This window comes from Rhinoderma darwinii, chromosome 1, assembly GCF_050947455.1.
Source record: "Rhinoderma darwinii isolate aRhiDar2 chromosome 1, aRhiDar2.hap1, whole genome shotgun sequence".
NCBI classification, from domain to species: domain Eukaryota; kingdom Metazoa; phylum Chordata; class Amphibia; order Anura; family Rhinodermatidae; genus Rhinoderma; species Rhinoderma darwinii.
In genome coordinates, this window is record NC_134687.1 from 399,040,386 (window position 1) to 399,057,010 (window position 16,625).

Genomic DNA, 16,625 nt, shown 5'->3' on the forward strand with positions numbered 1-16,625 from the left:
GATATATAACATATGTACAATACCAATAAACCATCCACATTTACTTTTAAACCTGTTTGCTGGGATTAAACCATACGTACTGATGAGTTTCCACCAACTTAAACTTTACATTTACTACTTGACATACTGTAGATGCTACTCCATGGTGTACTGTGTGTTGGTGGAATTATCAATATAATGACAACAGGAGGGATCAACTATGACACACATTCATCCCTTGGTTGCTGTCAAGTAATCCTGTAGTTTGGGCGGCCTGCCTCTGTAACAATTCTTGTTCACGCCAAATAACTTAAAAGGTGTCATCTAGATTTCTGTACGGTTATCTGAAGGCTCATGGGCCCTGGTGCAAAAGTTCTTCTTGGGCCCCCCCAAACTTCTTCTCATGGCCGACGGTCCGCAGCTTTCAGATGCAACGCTGGGTCTCCTAAGTGACTCAATGATACAGCACTAGCAGCCAGGGGCGTCACTAAGGTCTTAAAACGTCAGGGGCAATAGCTCCAATACATGTCCACAAAAAAAATAAATGTGTGTATATATATATATATATATATATATATATATATATATATATATGAGACAACATATCTATAGCCCACAGTTGCATGTGCAGTGTATAGAGCCTCTTTTCTGTGGTAACTGTGGCTGTTCAGGACTTCACTTTGTACAGCTCCATTTTTCAGGAAGGAACTTCCATGTCTGGCCCTCCCTCACTTGTAAGTTCATCAGCTCTGCTGGTTGTTGGTTTACTGCAAATCCTTTTGTGGTGGAAGGGTCCACCACCCACGGGCAACACCAGTGAGAGCCGCATTCCTTAATTAACCCAGTGGCAGATCTGTGTCTTAAAGCTGACCAAACTTTTTAGATGACTTTTCAGAATAAGCTGTCATATGTGTGTACATGAGGAATAACACTATCACTGGCCATTATATGACTTGTATTCTAAATTTTTTAGCAGTTTTCCCCTCTGCAGTCTCTATCTCTTATTCTCAGTTGTCTATAAACTAAATTTATCTTTACTGAAGATAAATTAAAAAACAAACTTGAACAGTCCTGGTCCTTTTCATCACCCCTCAAATGAGTAAACAGTAACAAATTTCAGCGTGAGTCTCACGGAATGACCGTGGCCTAGAAGTGTCTGGAGGAAACAGCCTCAGAGGCTCCCTGTTAGCTCCGCTCATTGAGAATCGCTGGCGTTCAATACCACTTGGCTAGCCAGTGGTTCATTTACATATTGTTTAATAAATAAAGAGGGGCAATATCTCAGCAACGGGGGGATGCAGAAGTAAGGAACAAACACCACTGGACTCATAAACACTGGGGCGTAACTAGGAAAGACTGGGCCCCATATCAAACTTTTGACTAGGGCCCACCCCCCTAGGTGCCACACGCAGCCCCCCTATAGATAGAGCCCCTGTAGATTGTGCCATACAGCCCCCCTGTAGACAGTGCTATACAGCTCCCCTGTAGACAGTGTCACACCCCTCTTGTAGATAGCGCCCCCACCTCCCCCTTGTATATAGTGCCACCCTGCTCCCCCCTTGTATATAGTGCCACCCTGCTCTCCCCTTGTATATTGTGCCACCCTGCTCCCCCTTTTATATAGTGCCACCCTGCTCCCCCCTTGTATATAGTGCCACACAGCCCCCCCTAAAACAAATATATTGTACCTACCTTGCCCCATTCTTGCGATGAACGGAGCGCTGCACAGGCTACGGTCATGACACATGTGCAGACGAGTGTGATGCAGTTACGTCATCATGCTGGCCTGTGCAGGGAGTCTACCCAGCACCTTATAAGCTGCAGGCCTAAAGTGGCCTGCAGCCTCAGGGATGATTCTAGCTTTTCAGCTGCCTGAGGCGAAAATTTAAATGGCACCCCCAGATTTTGATTGACATCCCCCTGGCTGTTCTACATCATTACCAGCCTCCTCAAACTCTTGCTGATGCGCCATTGCCTTGTACTCCCCAGCGATGAAGCCAGGCATAGTACACCTCGCAGCACGGTGCGTGGCCAAGTAGTACACGGCAAAGCCACATCCGAGAAAGTTGCATCAGCCAGGGGGATGTCAATAAAACATGCAAAGGTGGGTTTGGAGGGAGGACTATGTGACTCTTCAAGATAGCGGCACCGCCCCATGACCCTTTAATGAGTAATTAGCATATAGTGTGCAGCATTTTAAAAGTTGATTTTATAGATTATGCTGCATCTGAAAAAAACATACAAGGGAATGTTTGGAAATATTGTCAGGTTATGTATTACCGCATGGTGGTGGTTCAAGGCGTTAAAACTACCAGACAGGTTTCCATTAAATATACAATTAATTGAAAACAATTCCATCTACCCTGCAATTTTGTTATTATAAATATATCCTATATAATTAAAGCATTAGAACCAAGCGCATACATATATACGGCATGAGAGCCAAGCTCAATAGATATATACAGCACCAGAACCAAGCTCAGTACATATATACAGCTCCAGAACAAAGCTCAGTACATATACACAGCAAAGAACCAAGCTCAGTACATATATACAGCAGTAAAACCAAGCTCTGTACATATATAAAGCACTAAAACCAAGCTCTGACATATATACAACTTCAGAACCAAACTCAGTACCTATATACAGCACTAGAACCAAGCTCAGTACATAAATACAGCACCAGAACAAAGCTCAGTCCATAAATACAGCCCCAGAACCAAGCTCAGTACATATATACTGCACCAGAACAAATACAGTTCAATTTAGTGCAACCCCTGCCTTACAGGTTTGTACGGCGTAAAACTATAGGTCCCAACATGGCCCGAACAATGTTAAGGATATGCTGAAAGTTGCTGTTTCACAAAAAAAATCATATCATAATCAAACCACCCATCATCTCACTGCAGATCATATAGTGATTACATTACTAATTAGAGGCCGAATAAACATTTACATTAAGTGACTCATCGGTGACGTCTCAGATACTAGTTGTTCTTTTTCTCTTTTCTTCTTCATCTGGTCCAGACCCCTATGACGACTTGCCACAGCCCATTTCTGCAGTTTGCCGCTCAGATGTCTTCAGCTTCTCTCTTTCAAAACATTTCTTCACCTATAAACGAAGATACATTTCTCAACACCCCTAAATATAATAGCGCCATACACTGTGTCCCTAATTATAATAGTACCATAAACTGTGTCCCACACACACACACACACACACACACACACCGTGCCCCCTGTAGATAGTGACTCCCATAGGGCTTCTGTAGATAGTGCCCTACATAGAAGCCCCTGTAGATAGTGCCCCACATACAGCCCCCTGTAGATAGTGCCCACATATGGACTCCAGAGCTTCAAGGCAATAGTGCTAACCACTGACCCACCGTGCTGCCCTACATATAGCTCCCCCTATAGATAGTGCTCCACATATAGCTCCCCCTGTATATAGTGTCCCACATATAGCAAACCCCTGTAGACTGTGTCCTACATATAGCCCCCCTGTAGATAGTGCCCCACAGGTAACCTACCCCTGTATATTGTGTCCCACATATAGCCCACCCCTGTAAATAGTGTCCCACATATAGCCCACCCCTGTAGATAGTGCCCTGCATATAGCTCCCCCTGTATGTAGTGCTCCATATCCCCACATATAAACCCCCCTGTAGATAGAGCCCCCCTGTAGATAATGTCGCTCACAGTTTTATTAGAAAAAAAAACTTTACATACTCACATGATCTCGTTCCCACGCCGTCCGGTGACAATGGAGTCCTGCTCTCTTCTGAGCTGGTCTGCTTGGGCTGAGCGACGCAAGCTAGCATAGTTGAAAGGCGCTGATTGGCGGGGCAAGTCATTTTGCCCCGCCAATTAGCGTCATTGTAAGGCGCTGAATGGTCGGGCACGGATCATGCCCGGCCATTCAGCGCTAATGCAGGTACAATTAGTGAAAGAGGGGGTGGCGGCTGCTGGTTTCAGTGGCACCTCCTCACCCTCAGAGAGGCAGCAGTTGTCTATAATATTAATTTGTATCTACATCCAGTTGATGCAGATACAAGTGAATGTGGCTGTCGCTAGCACCGGGGCCCCCTTCGGTGCTAGCGACGCCACCGGTCATGAGGGGGTCCCTGACGCCCGGCACATAAATGTTAGAGGCTGGGCGGCGCAGGCCTCGTAGTGGCGTCGCTACCGCTGTAGCAGCCACAATGGCTGCTAGCGGCGCCACCGGGCATAGGGGGGCCTGTGTCGGTGGGCCTGTAGCAAACACTATGTCGCAGCCACATGCCGCGGGCCTCGTAGCAGCCACTATGGCTGCTAAAGCGGTAGTTACGCTACTGGTTGGACTCACAGACACAGCGGAAATGACATGAGTCTAATAACTCACTTTGTAGGGACGACTGCTCTATCCGTGTCCAGTGTCAAGTCAGGTGTCCGAGATGACTTGTGTTCAAGCCCAGTGTTTGTGTCAAGTCAAGTGTTCGAGACGACTTCATTGTTCAAGTCCAGTGTCCGTGTCAAGTCAAGTGTCCAAGACAACTTTAGTATTCAAGTCAGGTTATCCAGCACAAGCCTGCTTCCGATAGTTCGGTACAAGTTTCCTTCTGATAGTCCGGCACAAGCCTGTTTAAGATAGTCCTGCACAAGTCTGCTTATGATGCTCCGGTACAAGCCAGCTACCGAGGTACTCTCGCCCTAGTGTCTGTCATAGACTTCCGCTTGACCAGCTGCTACTCCGCTATGGCGGAGCGGCCTAGTGGGTCCACATACCCCACAGTCGTGGCATCAGACAGCTGCCTGACGGTATTGCATGATGGATAAGTATCTGCCTGTAATTCTCAGCAATTCTACCATTGATCCTGACCAAATCCCCAACTCCATTTGCTTAAATGCAGCCCCAAACTTGCAAGGAACATCCACCATACTTCACTGTTGCCTGCAGACACTCATTATTGTACCTCTCTCCAGCCCTTAGGTGACAAACTGCCTTCTGTTACAGCTAAATATTAAAAATTTGGACTCATCAGTCCAGGGCACCTGCTGCCATTTTTCTGCATAGTTGAGTCGCATGACCTTGTTTCCACATCGAAGGTATGGTTTTATTTGTTCACAATTATTCCATGAAGACCACTTCTGCCCAGACTTCTCCGAACAGTAGGTGGGTGTGCCTGGGTCCCACTTGTTTCTGCCAGTTCTGAGTTGATGGCACTGCTGGAAATCTTCTTATTTAGAAGGGAAGTAAGCACGATGTCTCTTTGATATGTTACAATACGTTTCCTTGGCCAACCATTGAGTCTATGGTCCTCAACATTGCCCATTTCGTTGTGCTTCTTCAAAAGAACTTGAACAGCACATCTTAAAACCCCAGTCTGCTTTGAAATCTTTGCCTGGGAGAGACCTTGCTGATGCAGTATTACTACCTGGTGTCTTGTTGCTGTGCTCACTCTTGCCATGGTGGACCTGTAACATGTAACTGTAGTCACAGGCCTTGAGAAAGCGTCTGGAGGATGTGCAACAGCCGTAGGCCAGCTGTCTTACCTGTGTCTCCCGTGTTTTGTCTGCCTCTAACTTATGAATTAAAGCACCAAGATCAATTGGAATATAGTGAGTGACGTGTGATCTTTCCTCTTCAAGTTACATGTGTAACTTTATTCCACAACCTCACCTTTGTAGCAGAGTTTGGCTTTTCCTCGCCCAGTTTTAAGCGTCCTGCACAGCTGTTTCTGTACAGTTAATGACTGTGTTTGAACCTACATATGAAAATGATGATCATTATCACCTGTTTGGTATAATTGGTTAATCGTACACCTGATTATAATCCTACAAAATCCATGACTTTGTGCAAGTGTACCTAGGAGAATTTATGCTGTTTTGAAGACAAAGGGTGGTCACACCAAATATTGATTTGATTTAGATGTCTCTTCTGTTTGTTCCCTTTGTATTTTGTTAATTGATTATAAAAAAAAAAATATTAACACTTCTATTTTTGGAAGCATTTTGACTTTGCAGCATTTTTTAACAACTGGCTAAAACTTTTGCACCAGTACTGTATATATTTATATAATCCTCAACTGGTCTGTTAAATATTTTAACTATCAAAAACGTCAACAATGGCAGCATATACTAAGAACTTTTGTTCCGTCCATAGGGATGTATAAACACATGTACAAAGTACAAGTTGTATGTGTCCAAAATGCTTTCTCATGCAACAAATATCACATAATTTGTTGGCATACAATCAATATAAATCTTGGAGTCTAAAAAAATAGTCAACCAGGCACAAAATCTAGTGGTATTAACAACAATTTATCCAAAACCTAAAAATATACTTATGATTAGTATTCCAATATGACAACGATTTGGTAAGTTTGTTTGCAAATATTTGTAAGTCCTCGGCTTGTTTGATTACACAACTGTCAGAATGTTGTGACAATGACTAGAATATACATGTGGACATTTATTCTTTACAAATAAATATACATTCAAAGGAAGTCATTTTCTCTCTCTTTGTACATTAAGGTCTCATGGCATGTGATAATGTCTGTGTCAGGGGAGGCGCAGAAGGGTTCCTGTCCATTTGCAGTATATGCTTCCCTATAAGTTTCCTTCACTCTACGTCACCTGTTGCCACCCTATTTGGTCTGGCTGTTTGTCAAAGTCAAAATGTGTACACAATAATATACCAAATTAGCTCATTAAAATGCCACATGGACTTTTCTTTTACTATTAACCAATTTCAAAGGATATACATTACATAACATATATTGCGCAAACAATATAACCAGAGAAGGATCATAAATAGTCCCTCCTCCCCTGTAAACACTCTCAGGGGAAACATATATACTGCACACATTCCATACATTCCTTGTACCATACATCTCACAGAAGGAATATTACCCACAATACCTAGGAAGAAAGACCAAACATGTCACTTTACATCATTAGATAAAGATCTTTAGGATTCTCTTTTGCTATCAATTCCTCACGAACGTCATCATATACTAAATAAATACATTAAGTATGAGTACATCAACACAAATTACACTATACTAGCTTAAATCCATCTCACTATCAGAACCTCTTCCAATCTAAGGGTATGTTCACACGCAGTGGTTTCAGCTGTAATTCAGGCCTTTTACGCCTCGAATTACGCCTGAAAAAACGGCACCATTACGCCTCCAAACATCTGCCCATTGCTTGCAATGGGATTTACGGTGCTCTGTTCCCACGAGGCTTAATTGTACGCGTCGCTGTCAAAATACGGCGTATAAAAATACGCCCGCGAAAAAGAAGTGCAGGACACTTCTTGGGACGTTTTTGGAGCCATTTTTTCATTGACTCCATTGAAAAACAGCTCCAAAGTTGGCCGTAAAATACGCCGCGAAAAACACGAGTTGCTTCAAAAACTTCTGAAAATCAAGAGCTGTTTTTGCTTGAAAAAAGCTCAGTATTTTCAGAAGTTTTTGAGTTTGCGTGTGAACATACCCAGATCTTTCCAATTTTAAGAGTTTTTAGCAAGCACGTGGGTGTAAGTTATTTACTTCTGCATATTTAAACTGACACTGAGTTTAAACACATATCCCTGTCTTTCACTTTTAGCATTAAAAGAAAAGGTAGCAAAAATTACATCTAGTCAAAGCAGAAATAATTACTGATAACAGCAAGACAATCGCAGTGGCAATACATTGGTCGAAATCTTGAGCAAGCTATAGCTCATCTTGTGTTTGAGTTAGGGTTCGTTCACATCTGTGCTAGGGCTCCGTTCCGACGTTCCGTCTGAGCTTTCCGTCGGAACGGAGCCCTGACAGACACAAATGCACAACTGAGAGAAACGGAAACCATTGACACCGAATCCGTCACCCTTGAAATCAAGGGTGATGGAAACGGAAACCTACAGTTTCCGTTTGTGTCAGTAAGAGCTCCATTCCGACGGAAAACTCAGATGGAACGTCGGAATGGAGCCCTAACGGATATATGAATGAAGCCTTAAGCAGTTGCAGTTTGCGGCTCCTGTCAAGTGCAAAATAACACTCTGAAAAATAATGGAGAATAGTATACAAAATGGTAGGAGTCACACTTTTGAGACATATATATATATATATATATATATATATAATAAATACTAGATGCAAATGAACAATAAAAGTCTATCTCTCAGATTTGACTATAGACTACAAACCAAAGTTTCAACGTTTTAGAAAAAAGCGCAGTGAAAAACGCCACTAAAAACACATTAAAACAGCCTTATATGGATCCATTTCCATCCTCCTTTAACCCCTTAGTGACCAGCCTATTTTAGGCCTTAATGATCAAGCAATTTTTTCAGACTTCCCGTCGTCGCATTTAAAGAGCTCTAACTTTTTTATTTTTCGGTCGACATAGCTGTATGAGGACTTTTTTTGGCGGGATTAGCGGTATTTTTTAATGCCACTATTTTGCTGTACATATCATTTTTTAATTACATTATATGAACTTTTTGTGGGGAGAATAGAAAAAAAAAACAGCAATTCCGCCATTGTTCTATGCGTTTTAAATTTACGCCGTTTACCGTGCGGTATAAGTAACATGTTAGCTTTATTCTATGGGTTGGTACGATTACGGCAATACCACATATGTATAGGTTTTTTATGGTTTACTACCTTTGCACAATAAAAACACTTTTGAACTGAAATTATTTATTTTTGCATTCCAGGCGCCATAATTTTTTTATTTTTCCGTCAATTTAGTTATATATGGGCTTGTTTTTTCTGGACATATACTGTATGTGTACTTTTATTTCTTTTCTACACTTTTACTAGATAAAACCACTTTTTAATGGAAAAAGTGGTTTTATTTCTTTTTAAACTGTAATCTTTATTAATATTTTTTATTTAACATTTAGGACTTATTTTTTTGTCCCACTAGGGAACTTCACTATTCTTTAGAATAATTCTTTTATTGAAAGTTTTTCAAAGTTATACAAAAATAAACAAGACATTAACATTGGAAATATTAAATTTTATAAATTTATGAGATCGCAAAAAGCATAAAGATTTAAAGTTAATCTAATCGTCAGTATACACATACATGCATTAGAAACATACTGGGTACATAATGAGATAATAATAGTGTCAGTAATTAATAATGTAACCAGAGTTGAACTTCCATAAATTTTTAATTTTTTCTATTTTACACCTATTCAATGTGGAAAAGAATAAATAAACATAAAACGTACAAACAAACATAAAGTCCCTGCTCTAGGATTTAAAATATACTGTACATAAGGACCCTAATAAGCTTCTATAAGGTATTTCTATAAAGGAAGCTGTGAGCCATTAAAAACAAGCCATTTTGACCATTTGTAAGCAAATTCCTGTGTCTTATGTAGTCTTGTGAAAATTAAACGTTCCATAATACAATTGTACTGAACCTTGTGCAAGATTTCTGCCTTAGTCGGGATAGAAGCGCTTTTCCGTCTCGGAGCAATACTTGTTCTCACTACAGTTAGTACATGAGCCATAACCGTGCTATTCTCGATGCCTATAGCCTCTAATTTCACGGAAAGCAGTGCTACTTCCGGTCCCCAAGGAACCGTAAAGCCAATTATGCTGGTTAACATTCGTTGTATCTCTACCCAAAATGGAGCGATGACATCACAACTCCACCAGATATGTAATAATGAGCCAACAGAAGTGTTGCATCGCCAACAGATATAGGACACAGTAGGAAACATTTTAGATAGGTGGTATGGAGTCATGTACCATCTGTAAAGCAGTTTTCGAGAGGCTTCCAGATGATTTACACAGTGGGATGACTTAGGACAAATTTTAAAAGCCATTGTTCAATACTATATGTACCTCCCAGCTCCAATTCCGATTTTTGTATGAAATTAAGGGTAGGCAGAGATGATTCATCCTGATCAATTGCCTCATAGGCTTTAGATATTCCTTTAGTTATTAATTTAGGGTTATAAAAGTATTTTTCATAATTAGAAGTGGGGGCATTGACTGTGAACTTAACAGTGGAAAGAAAATGTCTCAACTGAAAATATTTATAAAAATCCTTAGGGCTTAGATCGTATTTAGAAGAGATTATAGAGTAAGGTAACAATAAATTGTTATCGTATAATAATTCCAATGACCTAATACCTTTAATGGTCCATTCTGAGAAGTTTGAATTAGGTATACAACGTTGCACCATAGCTAAGGAAACCATACTACGTCTAAGAGGAAGAATAGAGGCGTTATTAGACACACCCTTCCAAATCTGAATAGATGCTTTAATTGTAGGGGATAGTTTACCCAATATGCGTTCCCCCATCCTCACAGAGCCCAACACATCCTTTAAGTCTGAACTGTGTAGTATATGCGCTTCTAACTCCACCCAGCGCTTATTTTTATCATATAACCACCAATGTTTTAATTGGTCCAGAATAGCCGCATTATAGTAAGCAACAATATTCGGATATCCCAGACCTCCTTTAGCTACAGACAAATGCAGTATTTTTGCTGCAACCCTTACCTTCTTCCCATTCGAAATAAATCTTGTGAACACCATTTGAATACGTCTCAGAATAGATTTGGGAATTGGGATTGGGAGGTTTCGAAAGTAATACAACACTTTTGGGAGAAGTAGCATTTTAGAGGCTGCAATACGGCCCATCCAGGATAAAGGAAATCTAGAATAGGATATGATGTCCTTATTCAAAGCCTGCAGTAAAGTGTTATAATTAACTGACATCAACTTTCCACATGGGTAGGTAAGAGAAATTCCTAAATAAGGAATTGCTCCTTCAACCCATTTAAAGGGAAATTCCTTTTGTAATTGCAACTGTGTATATTTTGGAATACCCATGTTTAAAATTAAAGATTTTGATGTATTAATTTTATAATAACTGATCTCCCCAAATTCCTGGATGAGTCGGAGTACATGAGGCAAGGTGTCTCCAGGAGAGGACAAGCACAATATAACGTCATCTGCAAAAAGACCTATACGATGTTCAGTGTGACCTATGGAGACTCCTCTAATACAAGATTATATTTTAACCGCCGTAGCAAAGGGCTCCATCGCCAATGTAAATATCATGGGTGATAAAGGGCATTCCTGTCTTGTACCAGTGGTTATAAAAAAGGGACTTGATAACGTGCCTGTGCTATAGACCTGAGCAGAGGGAGAGGTATACAGGGCCATAATGGCAGATAAAAAAGAATTTCAGACCCCAAACTTCCCCAATACCTCCCTTAAATACCCCCAATGAACCCGATCGAATGCCTTCTCCGCATCCAGGGTAAGAAGCAGAGAAGGCATCCGCCTAACCTCAACCTCAGAGATATTTAAAAACCGTCTGGTACTGTCCACTGTTTGTCTCCCTTTTACAAATCCCACTTGATCAGGACTGATCAGTTGGGGAAGAATATCTGCGAGTCTATAAGACAAAATCTTTGCGGAAATTTTTAGATCTGTATTTAGCAAAGAAATAGGTCGAAAATTAGAGGGGACATCCGGAGATTTGCCCGGCTTAGGTAAGGGGACCACAAGGGCCTTTAACATTTCAGAGGGAAATGCTTCATTTTTAATTACCTCATTGAAAGTTTTGACCATATACGGGGCTAAAATCGTTTTGTAAAGTTTAAAATGTTCACCAGTTAGCCCATCAGGCCCAGGAGATTTATGGGCTTTAAGTGACATTATAGCTTTAAGGATCTCTCCCTCCGTTATAGGTATAGAGAGGCTTTGTAGTTGAGTCTGAGAAATAGAAGGGAGATCTATTTGAGCTAAAAAGCTCTTAATATTATCTAGTTGAGGCTGTACAGTAAGAGGTTCATTTCTTAAATTAATGTGATTCATAATATTCAGCCAAAGTGTTAGCTATCCCCCTGGGATCCATTATACGTTCTTTTCCCGCATTATACATAAAGGGGATTCGAGATTTTACATCCCGTGTTTTAAGTTGCCTAGCCAATAATGCCCCAGCTTTATTACCACTCCAATAAAATTTCATTTTTAATTTTCGTAGGGCCAAGTCATATTTATAAATATTCAGCTCATGTAATTGATGAGTAAGCTCCGAAATTTCGGCTGCCTGTGCTACTGAGTAAGAATTTTTATTTAATCTATGTAAAGTGCTTAGCCTAAGAAGTAGCTGACTTTCAGTATTTTTTTTAGATTTTATTAATATGTGAGGCGATTTTGATAAAATGGCCTCTAATAGTTGCCTTATGGGCACACCACACAGTAGTATATTTAACTTGGCCATTATCGTTGTGAAGGAATTATTCCTCTAACTGAGATCTAGATTGAGAGGCATATTTAGGATGAGTGAGGACAAAATTATTTAGTCTGCATACAGAGTCCTGCGGACGACTAAACTGCTCTTGTATAGACAATGATATTGGGGCATGGTCGGACCAGTCTAAACATCCTATCGAAACAGAGTGGATATGGTTTTAAAAGATCCCTATTTATAAGAAAAAAGTCAATTCTTGTATATATTTTATGAGGATTTGAAAAAAAGGTGTAGTCACGGTCACTATAGTGATGCACTCTCCAAATATCAAAAAGGCCATGTTTGTGTAATAAGGAAAAAGCCGAAGTAGGTTCCTTACATTTTACAGTAGATGTAGAATCCATAGTAGGCCATAATGTCAAATTAAAGTCACCCACCAATATCAATGAGCCCTTTTTTATTGATTTGCCAATTGAATCATCTTTCGCAGAAACCTGTCTTGTTTACAATTAGGGGCATATACCGATAGAATAGTGTACTGAATATTGTTCAGAAGACAATTTAACAAAACATAACGACCATTTTCATCCACAATTTCAGTTTGCAAATTAAATGCAACCGAGTCCCTTATTGTTATGGAAACCCCACATTTCTTGCCTACCGCTGGTGCTGAAAATATATGTGGAAATTTTTTATGTTTGAGTCTGTAGGCGTCCTCTTTATTAAGGTGTGTTTCTTGAATACATAACACATCCGCTTGAGAAAGTGAGGCCTCAGACCATAATTTCGAACGTTTAAATGGGGAATTTAACCCCTTAACATTATGTGAAACAATTTTGAAGACCATTCCTAAAAAATAAGGGTTGTTTGCCCCTTATTAAGCACCTAACTCTTAGAGAAGGAGAAATCTCCACCACAGACCCAGTACTAATTTCATATACAATGTTTACACATTTTCCAGAAGTAAGATAAAATATTATCCATGAGCAGAAGGACCACATACTACAACATAGCAACAAAAAAAAAAAAAAGTTAATTTTTTTTTAAAAATAACAAAAATAAATAAAAATAAAGGCGTTTCCACACCAAGAGTCCCTACATATAGGGTTACGTTCTATAGCGGGGTCCAAGTAGAACATACCTGGAAAGAAAAAATATAATATGGCATTCACGGCTTTTAGCTTCGTGCCTTTATACAGATCTACAGAAAAAGAGAGGTAAGTTGAGACACCTTTCTCCGTACAGACATCTACAAATATGATTCAGAATAAGCAACATTGGTTAAGGAGTCGTCTTAATATTACGATCTACAGTCTCCCACTCCTTAGGAAAAGTGGAAAAAGCCGACCCAGTTCTTTTAGGAGGAGATCCGGGACCACTCGTTAACCCCCATTCTTGACATAGACGCTCGGCATCCATTGGAGATGTAGCCACAATTTTTGTTCCATCTTTTGTAATGACAAGTTTAACCGGGAATCCCCATTTGTACAATATACCTTGATCTAGTAGAATCTTAGTACTATGAACAAACGCTCTCCTCTTGGCCAAGGTGGCTGCGGATAGATCCGCAAATATAGAAATCTGATGAAATCTTGCAGGCAGGGTAGGTTCAGAGCGCGATGCCTCCACCAACTTTTCTTTAATATGGAAAAAGTGAATGCGTACTATGACATCCCTCGGAACTGTGGCAGACAGATTTTTTGGCTTTGGTAAACGATGAGCTCTATCAATGGTTAAATCAGTGGGAGAGGCAAATGGCAGTAAATTTTTAACGAAATCCACCATAAATTCTGACAATTGATCTGCCTTAATTTGCTCAGAAATACCTCTGAACCTCTGGTTGTTCCTCCTGGAACGATCCTCAATATCAGCAAGTTTTGCTTTAACAAATTCAAGTTCCTTTTCCATAGCAGTAGATATATCCACAAGGTCATTGTGGGCTGTAGTAAGCTCAGACATTTTATGCTTTATATGGGAAGTCCGTTCTCCTATTGAAATTACCTCAGTTTGGAGTTTCACCATAGCTTTAAATAGGTCAATGTGCAATGATTTATGCAGATCTGCCAATAAATTTTTCATGGTGGCTACAGTAACAAGATCATCTGAACCAGAATCTGTATTATACTGTAGGGGGGAGGAAGGAGAACTTGAACTATCATCCCCCATCGTTATAGGCAAAGCAGAGACAGAAGATACCTGAGCACATGAGCGACCATGTGCAACAGCAGCAGCAGCAGCAGCAGTCCCACACTCCGTCTCAGCCAACGATCCTGGACGTGCAGGAGGGCCCAGAGTCGGACTTCGAGCCGGGTCCAACAAGGCTCCAGGTAAGAGGAGATCCCCCTCTGCTTGTGCAGTCCTCCGATGCCTTTGAAATGGTGATTTATCTTCTTGTCCTCGGGTCTCAGCGCCATCTTGGAGCGAGTCTGAAGCCGGGAAGAAGCTTGTAAGCTTCAGAGGGCTTTTTCTTTTCCGGCCTCTCACCATGCTGTCCTCTCTCCCCCTAGCCGTCTGATAGCAGATAAGGGGCTAAAGCAGTACAAAGATCTGCAAGATCCGTAAGGCTAACGAGCCGGGTGGTGCCGCTTAATACGCCATTCAGCAGGAGCTCAGGCCTCACATGTCCGACCTCACGCACTGAGAGCCACACCCCCAGCCACTATGCGATCTTTAGATCACAGATATAATGCTTTGGTATACTTAGTCTACTAAAGCATTATTGCCTGTCAGTGTAAGGGTATGTGCACACGGTAGCAGGCTTTTACGTCTGAAATGACAGACTGTTTTCAGGAGAAAACAGCTGCCTCGTTTCAGCCGTAATTGCTCCTCCTCGCATTTTGCGAGGCTTCTCTGACAGCCGTAAATTTTGAGCTGTGCTTCATTGAGTTCAATGAAGAATGGCTCAAATTACGTCTGAAAGAAGTGTCCTGCACTTCTTTTGACGAGGCTGTATTTTTACGCGTCGTCGTTAGACAGCTGTCAAACGACGATGCGTAAATGACAGGTTGTCTGCACAGTACGTCGGCAAATGAATGGGCACATGTTTGCCGACGTATTGTAGCCCTATTTTCAGACGTAAAACGAGGCATAATACGCCTCGTTTACGACTGAAAATAGGTTGTGTGAACCCAGCCTAAAACTGACAGGCAATCTATTAGGATGTGCCTCTGGCACATCTTAATAGGCATATAGCCGTCACAGGCCTTTGTTAGGCCCCCGGCTGCCATGACACCACATCGGAGGCCCGAGATCGCATTTGCGGGCCGCCGATGCGTGACAGAGGGAGCTCACTCTGTAAACAAATTAAATGGTGCGGTCGCTATTGACCGCAGCATTTAACGAGTTAAACGACCACGATCAAAGTAAATTTCCATCGCTACCATTAGAGCAGGAGCCAGGCTGTTATCAGACAGCCGAGCCCCGGCTCCAGCCTGCACGGCTCCAGTTTTTTTGACGGTCCCGTTGCTCCGTTCCGATTCAAAGTAGAGCATTTCCTACTTTGGTCCGAGATTCCGTGACCGTGAGGCCCATGCAAGTCAATGGGGCCGTCAAAAAAACTGAAGGCACACGGAAGGCATGCGTGTGCCATTCGTGTGTGACGTAGCCATTGCCTAGCAACGGCCGGGCGGGCAGAAATACAATACAGAAATATTACACTAATCGGCAGCCACTTGTCTCTATCAATCACTGATAGAGAAAAGAGGCTGCTGATTAAAAATAAAATAAAAAGCTGTTCATACGTACCCAGTCGTTGTGTTGGTGACGAGTCCCTCTTCTTCCTCCAGTCCGACCTTCCTTTCTTTTTTAATAAACGGATTTTTATTGATCCAGTATAGATCTAATCATTACATACAACAATTAAACATTGCAAACAAAGCATTGGGATAAGGATCACATTTTTTTACAGAAAAACAAAAAAGAAACATACAAACAAACAAACAAAACTCCCGATCCAGACACCGCAAATTGACCACATATTCGACTAAGGTAATCATAAGAGTATGTCGGAGTAAGTAGAGTCAGTCCATTGATCCCATAAGGAAGTACGAGCATAGGACCATTGAATAGAGGCTAAAGCGCGTTCCATAACACAATTACTGTTAACATTTAAAATCACTTCACTCATACTAGGCACTTTTGTAGATTTCCAGTATTTTGCAATCAATATTTTTGCAGACAATACTGGACAAAGCTGGACAATACTGTACACTCCCAGAAAATATGGAGGATGGTACCCTTAGAAGTGAGGCACCTCCAGCACCTATCTGATGATGTTGGATATATTCGCGACAAACGACTAGGAGTGTAATACCACCTATACATTATTTTCCTAGACGCTTCCAAATGTGTAGCGCACTTAGAGAGAGAGCAAGCTAGATTGAAAGTGGCTTCCCAATCCTGCGTACTTATAGGCAGGGCCGCCATCAGGGGGGGTATTAGGGGTACT